Here is a 10,246-nt window from a genome sequence, read left to right as displayed (position 1 = left end):
ACCTACAGACAGACAAGAATCTCCATAAGTAACTTATTTAGTTATCAGACTGTTTAACTGTTACACAGCAAATCTACACAACCCTGATGTAGATTAAGAAAATTTGAATATTTCATTATTAATGTAATTTCAAAACAAAATTGTGAAGCCTGCCAGTAATTTACTTTTATCATTAGTGTTAAAGATACTTATTATATGATATATAGCAATATATTAAACAGCAATCTTACCTTCAACCCAGCAGCTCGACAAGATGTGAAGCAGCAGCAGTTTACTTTGAGTCCTGAAGATGCTGCAGGATTCAGTCACAAAGTCAGAAAGATATCTGAAATAAATGTCTATTAATGGCCAGGGGTCAGATTTATAAAGCTTACGTATGCACAAAATAACAGACAAAAAGTGCATTGTGATGGCTTCACACTCCCATTAACTTAATTGTGAGCCTTTTGAAGCCGCCACCTTTGATAACGTAACCGGATGGGCCGCAGCAAGTGAAGACACATAGACAGTCAACAATGGATGGGTGTAAACAGGTGTACATTGCACTTGTCAAAATCAAAATTGTTCGAAATAGTACAGTTAAAATGCTCCAAAATGATTAATCCATAAAAATAGTGTCCAGGTGAACTCTAAAATCCAGAAAATAAATAATCCTTTAGAATGAAGTTAAAATCAGAGATCTTCTATTAAAACAGAATGAGCCTCAATGCTGCTTTCTAAAAGCGATATCTCCTCCGCTTACCCCAACTGGACTCTTGCAGACAGAGGAGACATCCTCCCGACAGGTGCAGTCAACCAATAAATCCAGGCACCACTCCCTGCCACCCTTCCATCAGCATGCGCAAGGCAACCTGTCGAGCCACAAACACCTCTCCCTCTGCTCACATTCAGCCCTTGCAGGAGACCCCGTCAATCAAGCCGCTCCTGATCTGTGGCGTTCATTCTACAGGAGCGTCCTTCCCTGAGCTTCAGGTTCCTGCACCCTTGAGGCTCTCTCTCCCGACCATCTACCTCCATTCTCCCCAACACAGGCTACCTATTCCACTTAAATATATTTTTATTAGTCTGAACTGATGAAAGAACACTGTGTTATTAAACCATTCACTACTTACCACAAAAAGCAGAACTATGTGTCCCTCTCATGATTTAATCAACTTCCAACATCTCAAAATGGTGGAATAAACACGGCAGCCAACACTGCACATGCACACAGGATTCCTCCTAACGCAAAGTTTAGTCAATTTTACCCGTCTGAATTAGGTTTCTTGAAAGTATCAGATATATGGTTAAAAATTATTTAACATTATTTAGTAAACCAGTAAAATACCCAAATTGATTAAAAGAGCAAAATTTAATTAGGTAGAATTTAGTACAGCCTAAAATAATTTTTTACAGTGTAGGGGATATTACAATCAATTCCTGTGCACTTTAACCCCTTCTGGGAGTACACCAAATATCACCATTAATGAATTAGGAGTGATTGTGACACCAAGGTCATGAGAAATATGTAAAGAATTTTGCCAAAATTATATTAATGTAGTGCATTCCCAAAACATATGGCCTAGTGATGCAGGAGTTAGATAGCAACACTCACTGGTTGGACCTTCCCCTGGGTACATTTTGGACAAGTTTAAATGAGGTAAATGTGAACAATGAAAGATGTTCAGTTGAATTATGGAATGCTTGGTGCATATATAACTAGAATGTATTCTGTGCATGTCTATGTTCCTCTCCTTTTCTGAAATGCTTATTGAAAGATCTCTTTCCTTCATTTCCTAGGATCACTGATGGTTCGATTATTTAAAATATTTTTATACAGTATATTGTTGAAATGTTCTGTGAGTATTCGATATAGTCTCTTGGATAAATATGGTTGTGTTTTATGGAAAATTGAAAAGGTTTCTTTTAATCAAATTTATAATTTATATATAGGAAATATTAGGTAGTTGGAAAGTTACATTTTGAGTGTAATTGTTTATAAGATGTAAATATGTTGCCTATATAAAGATCTCTAGTGTCTTAATCCCTGGCATTTTCCATAGGTTAAATACTGAGTAGGTCTGAGAAGGTGAAAAAAGGGTGATGATTGTGAATAGGAACAAGAGATTGAAGCTTCTCTACTTTAAAATGCATCCTCCCTTTTATAAAATTATTTTTTACTATTACAAATATCATCATGACTATTAAATTTAAGACACTCACAAAAAAAAAAAAGGTAAACAGCCTTGAAGAGGTCTCTATACTGGACCAACAATAAAACTTGATTTAGATGACAATAAATATACACTGGGGCCTGAAACAAGCAACAAACAAACAAAAAAAAATTGATTCTTTAATTCTTTATGTGAGGATTTACAACTGGCAAAATGTACTGGTCACTTTGTTTTTGCACTCTCATGGTTTCTATGTATTCTTAGTGGATTTGTGCTGGTGTGTGAAATCCAGGTAGTAATTTTTCAAAAGAATAAAGTGCAGCAAGTAAAATGTGATTTTTTTCTGACACTTTTAAAAATTACTACAAGTCATTTGACGATGTTCTTTAATGCATTGTTTCCCAATCTCAGTCATGGGGACCCACTATGGCTGCAAGTTATTTGTTAAACCAAATTTACAATCAGTGAAAATAATTGATCTTATTTAATAAGCTGATCTTTTTTTACTCTTCTCTTATTCTGTATTCAGAAAAGCACAGCAGTAAAATGTTTTACATTTGTAAGACAAAAACTCAAGTTTTGCAAATGTAAAATCACATGCTAAACACAATTTAGCATTAGTTTTGCTGCATAGTATGTACAGTAAGATGGAATTGTAATGACATTTGTCTGTTTTAATCATAAGTACAGAAAAATAAGACCTTTAAATGAAACTTTTATGGTGGAGTGGTGGCTCTGAGGCTAGGGATCTGCACTGGTAATCGGAAGGTTGCCGGTTCGAATCCTGTAAATGCCAAAAAGGGACTCTACTCTGTTGGGCCCTTAAGCAAGGCCCTTAACCTGCAATTGCTGAGTGCTTTGAGTAGTGACAAAAGTGCTATATAACAGTAAATATTTATTATTATTAAATGCAACAAACTGATTAGATAGATAGATAGATAGATAGATAGATACTTTATTAATCCCAAGGGGAAATTCACAATATTAGATGATCAAACAGATCCTATACAATACTAACCTTACCAAAATAATGTTTTTATTGGAAAGATAACTATTGAACAATAAAGATTTCATGTGCAAATCATGAAAAACTAGATTGGCAATAAACTATTTGTATTACATTATACATTTAAAACTCAAAGTGTCAAAATATAGTTTGAACGAGGAAAATTAAGATGAAAACAATCAGTGTTAGGTGGATTGGCGATTCTAAATTGGCCCTAGTGTGTGCTTGGTGTGTGGGTGTGTTTGTGTGTGTCCTGCGGTGGGTTGGCACCCTGCCCGGGATTGGTTCCTGCCTTGTGCCCTGTGTTGGCTAGGATTGGCTCCAGCAGACCCCCGTGACCCTGTGTTCGGATTCAGCGGGTTGGAAAATGGATGGATGGATGGACAATCAGTGTGCATAATAAATAATTTGATTAGCAAAAATCTAATTTAATGTAGAAAAATGCAATTATTGATTTAAAGTAGCAAGCTACATGTCTGATTTCAGCTATAGTGCCACTTAGACCTAATGTAAGCCACTGAGGTACTAAGATAAGCAGGACAGACCATACTTCCCTTTTCGTATTCAACCTCTTCAGCTTGTCATAGCTAAATTCCAGTAGCTTTTGTTCTAATTGAGTTATTTAAATTTGCCACCATTCCCTGGGTCTGCTTCTACTGCTCCTCTAGTTATGCCTTATTATTTACAGTATACCTCCCATAGCAATGTCTATGAAGTATTTTCACTTGATGGCCTAACCTCACCTAGCTTCTGCTCATCTTGAACAGCAGCAGCTATGTCTCAAGGTCCACTTAAATTATCAAACTCTTTTCCATATCATGAAGAATTAATCTCAGAGTCTATTTAATCCCTGTCTCTTTAACTCATGCTAAAATTTAATACATTACAACATGGCTTGAATAAAGACAAGAGTTTTATGGCCAGATATGAGGACTGTTTACATCTCTCAGAATGACAGACAACCTGTCTACAGATCTACATTGTTTTGAAAAACTCATTACAAACTTCAAAAGACTTTGTTGAACATTTGTCTTATCCAAAGATCTGTTCTTCTCTCTCTTGTTAAATTAACCCTAGCCTGAATGAATCTATTAATTTTTTACATTTAAGATTTCTCATTTAAAGATTTTCCAATGTTGTTTCTTGTCCTAGAGTGTGTATATAAACATAGGGAACTCCAGTCTCTGCATTACATCTTGCCTGAAGAAGGGGCCTGAGTTGCCTCGAAAGCTTGCATATTGTAATCTTTTTAGTTAGCCAATAAAAAGTGTCATTTTGCTTGGCTTTTCTCTACATCCCTGTCTCTTTATAATTGTTTAACTTTGTCATCTCTTCCTAAGAGGAACAGATTGCACTTCCTAAGTCTAATTATCCAAACTTTTTATCTGTGACATCATCCACTTTAAGAAACAATTTTTGCCCTCTAAATCAAGGCAACATAAGTGCACATTAACATTAATAATTTTACATACGCTGCATTTTACAGTGATCAAATTATGTTCAGGATGTTAGTATTTCTGAAACATTATGTCTGCATCTTTTGTTTCAGTTACTTTTCTCAATTCTATTATAGGGGGTTACAGTAGGCCTGATCTTTGGTGCTCAAGACAAAATCTTGGGCCATAAATGCTTGACAATTTCTTCTTTCATTATCCCACCCTCATTCTTCAACCTTAATTTTTTTTCTTTCCAATCTAAAGAATCCTTTATACAATGTCTTCAGTTGAATAACAAAGCATAAGCATTTTTTAAATAATAATCACCTTTCACTGTTCAGAGTGCAGAACCTTTTGAATTACGTATAATGTAGCATTAAGCATAAATGACAGTTTACAGTGCAAAATAACAGTGTAATATTGCTAATGTAAACTCAATTACTATTTTTTGTTTGTAATATTTCATAATAGTCAATAAAAGTGTTTAGTCACTCTTCAGACTTTAGCATAATTGTTTTCAGTCATGGATGATGATAATTTCTTGTTCTGTTAGAGATAGTGTAAACATCTAAAGGATCACTAACAGATTGGCTAAAACAGCATTTCCCATCCAATAGTAATAATTTCATTTAAATTGAAATACAGTATTAGCTTTACTTTGCTATCAGAAAATCAAACATGGAAAACAGTGGCAAAAAGTGTATTATTTAAAATGGAATTACACCCATAGATGCTTTGCAAGACCAAAGAAATTTAATAGAAAATGGTCAAAAGAATTTATGTAAAATTTCACCAATTACTGTGAGAATTATGTGCTAGATAAATACATACAAATTCAACACATCCTTTATTGTTCTAAATATCAACACTGGACTGCACATAATGTAAGTTAGTATTCAATAAAATGCCAAATGTTTATTAAGTGTGACAATGGGTATATGAGCAAGTGACAAAAAAATAACAATTAATTTTATATGATTCTTGCTTTAGTTAGCACAAGTTTAATGAGTCCTATCTAGGTTCATTATCTCTGTACTATAAACGAAAATTCATAACTCTTCCAACTTTTGATACATTTCACAACTAACATTCCTGTCTAGAAGTATCAAACGCATTAATCTTATTCATTCCTGGTGACCACTGATTTAGAGTTTGACTTTTGGTCTCCCCTATAGCACCAGCACAGCTCTTGTTTGTGTTGTGATCAAGCGCCTCCTTACTTATGGCTCTTGATTTCTTTTTGCGCTTTTACAACTTTGCTCACAATGCCCTCTGATATGACATACAAAAAAAAAATCCCAGCATACCAGAAAGTACCACTGCTGAACTCATCCAGGTAGTACATCTCTATCTTCTTATATAATACGCTACCGTGGCTGTCCGTTTGTCTGTCCAGGATTTTAAATCACCTGTAGCTTGCAAACCGTTTGACCTATTGACCTGAAATTTGGCACACATATACTACGTGACTTCTACTGTCTGCTTTCGGGTGATGATTTTTATTAGTCTTTTTATTATTATTTTATTTTATTGTAGAATCAACTTTCAGCAGTGGCCAGCAGGGCGGCCATGCAGCGCATGCATATGGGCGCTGTTCTCGTCCCTACCACCTTCGCTATCACTTCCTCTACCTCTTTATATCTTAAATCATTCTTGAGGCAGATTGAACACTTAAGTGCCAAGTTAAGAAAAACGTACTAAGTAATTGTAACACAAAAACTGTTTTAACATGGATAGATGCCGATGAAACAAGAGAAGAAGTGGGCCACTAGTGTGGAGAAAACAAGAGCTGCTATGAAGCAGCAAGTGCATCAACCTCTGAGTAAATGAATGCTAAACGTACAGAGAAAGAGTATGAATACTATAAGTCAACTCTGTCTGTTTGTCTGTATGTCTGTCTGCTTTTCACGAGAGAAGTAAAGAACGGATTTAGATCGGGTTTTTTTCTATAATTTGCTTGAACATTCCAGTTGATATTTCAACTTCTCTCATTTCACTAAAAATTATAGTTCGCTTGTGGTACGGATATTTTTGTGCGAATCCGAGAGACAAGCAGTGGGCCGAGGGAAGGGGGCAGAGCCCTCCTCACTCACGTGCCAGCCTCGGGGCGTTACTTACCTCAGCTTAGCTAGCAAACAAAAGAACTGCTTAACGGATTTAGATTGTGTTTTTTTCTATAATTTGCTTGAACATTCCAGTTGATTTTGCGACTCTCTCATTGTGCCAAGTATCATAATTCGCTTGCAGGCGCGATTTATTTATGCTAATCTGAGACAGAAGCTGCGGGCCGAGGGGAGGGAGAAGCGTGACGTCAGGAGTGGGGAGCCGAGCGGGGCCCTCCTCACTCACGTGCCAGCCTCAGTTCGAGTTGCTCTACCTCTCACCATGTTTTGGAGCGTAGCTTGCCTCCGCTTAGCTAGCGCTACCTGTTTATTTATTGATTATTAAAGTTTGTCCTGTTTCTCTACTATGCGGGCAGGGCCGCAGTGACAGCTAGTCCAAATATACATGTTGAAATTAGCATTTTACTTATCTTCTTAAAGAACTTTCTCATAATTTAAGTGAGACAAGCAGTCAGTTTAGCAGAAGAAAATAAAACACCAGAGAGAGTCTGTGGCCTCTGAAATCATTTCAAGAAGGTTAGTCAAATATGTATTTGATCACAGCAATGTGGCTGCTCAGCCTTTCCCTGGATATTCCTATAAAGAACATTTAAAGTTTTTTAGCCAGTTTTGCTTGTTTTTTATTATTACATTATTTTGTTTATTGTTATTACTTTGGCCCTTAATCTTATATTTTTTAACAGAGCAAATATGGTTGTCTTAATGATATAAGGCGTTATATTAGGAACTAAAACTATGTTCAGGTATGAAGAGAAAATAAATGGGTTAAGGACTACACACAATCCTGAAACTTGCTCTTTTATTTTTTTATGTTATGTATCACTGATAATTGGAACATCTGCTATTTTATGACAATTGTGCAATGTTTTTTAAAAATGTAAGCAGTTTAATGATAGTTCATGGTTTTAAAACCTCAGTTTTTAGATGTGACTGCTTATGAGTGCTTTAAGAGAGTTGCTTCTGAGTGTGTTTTACCTCTAACTTGGCTTCACAGAAGTGGTTCAAACTCCTGCTTCTCATATTAAGTTTTACAAGTGCTGCTTCTAAGTGCAAAACAACACGAGTATGCTTGAAATGTGCAGAGGCAACAGGATGAAAGGCTAAAGTCAGCTTATATTGCAGACAATGTTTTAGATTTATGAAACTGGACACATTGAACAGAGTAACTAATGTTGCTTATGTGAGTTCAGAGAATGAAGCGGATCAGTGCAAGAAGGTGGAAGTCAAATCAAGAGTACCTATACTGACAAGATAAGCACCATCAGGAAACAACATCCATCCATCCATTTTCCAACCATCTGAATCTGAACACAGGGTCACGGGGGTCTGCTGGAGCCAATCCCAGCCAACACAGGGCACAAGGCAGGAACCAATCCCGGGCAGGGTGCCAACCCACCGCAGACTTTGTTAAATGACCTTGTTAATTCTGTTTCTATCTGTATTAGGTTGTAGACAGAGCATTCTGATATAGTATTACTTAAGTCACTTTCCTTGGTCCCAATTTCTTTCAGGCAAACATATGATGTGTTAGTTGTCTTGACTTTTTTGTCTTGCTCCCTTCATGTTTCTTTAATTTAAAGCTTATGTTTTTGATTTCTTTTGTTTGAATTTAACTTTTTGTCCATTTGCTTTGGAAGAACACTTGCTTTGGAAACTATTTTCATAACAGTTTTGACTTTTTGCTTTTATTCAGATTGTCAAACTTTATTTTTTTTCTTTGGAAAATCATTTTTAAAGTGTTTTGGATTATTGACTCATTTTGAATTTTGGACCTTTCTATGAACATTCGCATAATTTCTGTGTGTCCATATGAAATAATTTACCCTTATTTTGCAAGGAATGGTGAAAAATGGTGAAAGCATCAAATTTTCCAACTAATCCATCTTAAAACAGAGAAACATTTGGTGCTACTTTAATGACAGATTGGTTTACCATTTTAAATTTACCTTGGAAGAGATTAGATCAACGTGTATATGTTTTATATTTTCCTCTTTAACTCATCCAAGAGCCGCTCCTAACAGCAAAACCGGTCCTCAGTAGAAGCTAGTTAACTCCTGTACACTTCTCCTGCTGATTTGAGGTAAATTAATTGTAAAAGTAAAAAAAAAGTAGCCTGTCTAGAAATGAATGTAAATAGAAAGTACAGTGGACCCTTGACTTACGAACTCAATTTGTTCGCGAGGGCTGGTTGTAACTCAAGTTGGTTGTAAGTCAAAACTATTTTTCCAATAAGAAATAATGGAAATACCCATAATGCGTTCCGAACCTCCCACAGCAACACTTACTTAACCTTTTCATAATAAAAAATGGTTGTATAATGTGCATAATTTACCAAAACACCAATAATTTTTCTAATGTACTAACCAAAAAGTTATAAGAAGTGCCTAGCCTACCAGAAACAACAATTTCATACTGTACTCACCATTTAAGTTGACATCTTTGGCTTGCAGGAAGGAGGAGGAGAATGAAATGGAAGGTGGTTATTGTTTGGAAGGAGTTTCCTTATACAAATCTTTTCTTTGTAAAATTGTCGAGATGGTGGATTTCGACATGCTGTACGTATTAGCGAGATCGGTCACACAAACTACACTCTCATATTTGCACACAATTTCCTTCTTCGTTTCAATTGTGATCGTTTTCTTTACCTTCATTACCTTCTCTTCCTTCCTTAGCAATTATCGAAAAAAATTATATAAATCACTGTACTGACCGAAATTAAGTCCACAAACACATGTATCTGGGCTCCGACTGATGCTTACAAACGCTGTCGGCTGTTTGTTTACAATCGCGCAAGCGGATACACGTGACCGCATTCAGGTCGTAACGCAAGATGTTGGTCGTAAATCAAAACAAAAATTTTGGTCGTAAATCAAGTTGTTCGCATGTCAAGCCGGTCGTATATCAAGGGTTGACTGTAATTATGTAAGCGTCACTCTGAAGGCATAAAGTGAACAAGTATGTCCTCCTTATTGTCACGCATGTGTGTTGGAGGACTCTTTTGCAGGCTCAATCAAGATACGCAATAACCTACCGGGGGGGTGGGACAACAACTAATTTTGTCTTCTCTGTCTTCTTCCCTCACATTGCTGAGAAGCTGCCCAGTGAGGGCACCTAACCCCACCCCTTCTGGTGTGACCGCCATAAAAGGCAGATGTCCCAAGAAGAGTTGTCCTAAAAAGAGGCCATAGCAAGCTGGAAGACGGAGCTCCAATACAACAGAGAAATGATCTTTTGTTTAATAAGAAACCCTGGATCGAGGACTAGCACTAAGTCACACATCTTTATTTCTGTTTTTCGTTCTTTTCAATTCATCTAGTGATGAATAAAAGGGGTAATCTGGTTGGCGTCTCAAAAATCCTTTTTTTTTGAGACTGTTGCTGTACTGCCTGACCACACATGGTATAATCGGAAAGAATGTCAACCCACAACAATGGCTGAGCCAGTAGGGCTAACAGAAATGGTGCAGCAGTTAGCGGACCAACTCATACAGCTGCAGGCATGACAAGTAGTGATGATTTCAGAATTCAC

This window comes from Erpetoichthys calabaricus, chromosome 11 (genome assembly GCF_900747795.2).
Source record: "Erpetoichthys calabaricus chromosome 11, fErpCal1.3, whole genome shotgun sequence".
Lineage (NCBI taxonomy): Eukaryota > Metazoa > Chordata > Cladistia > Polypteriformes > Polypteridae > Erpetoichthys > Erpetoichthys calabaricus.
This window is presented reverse-complemented; position numbering follows the sequence as displayed.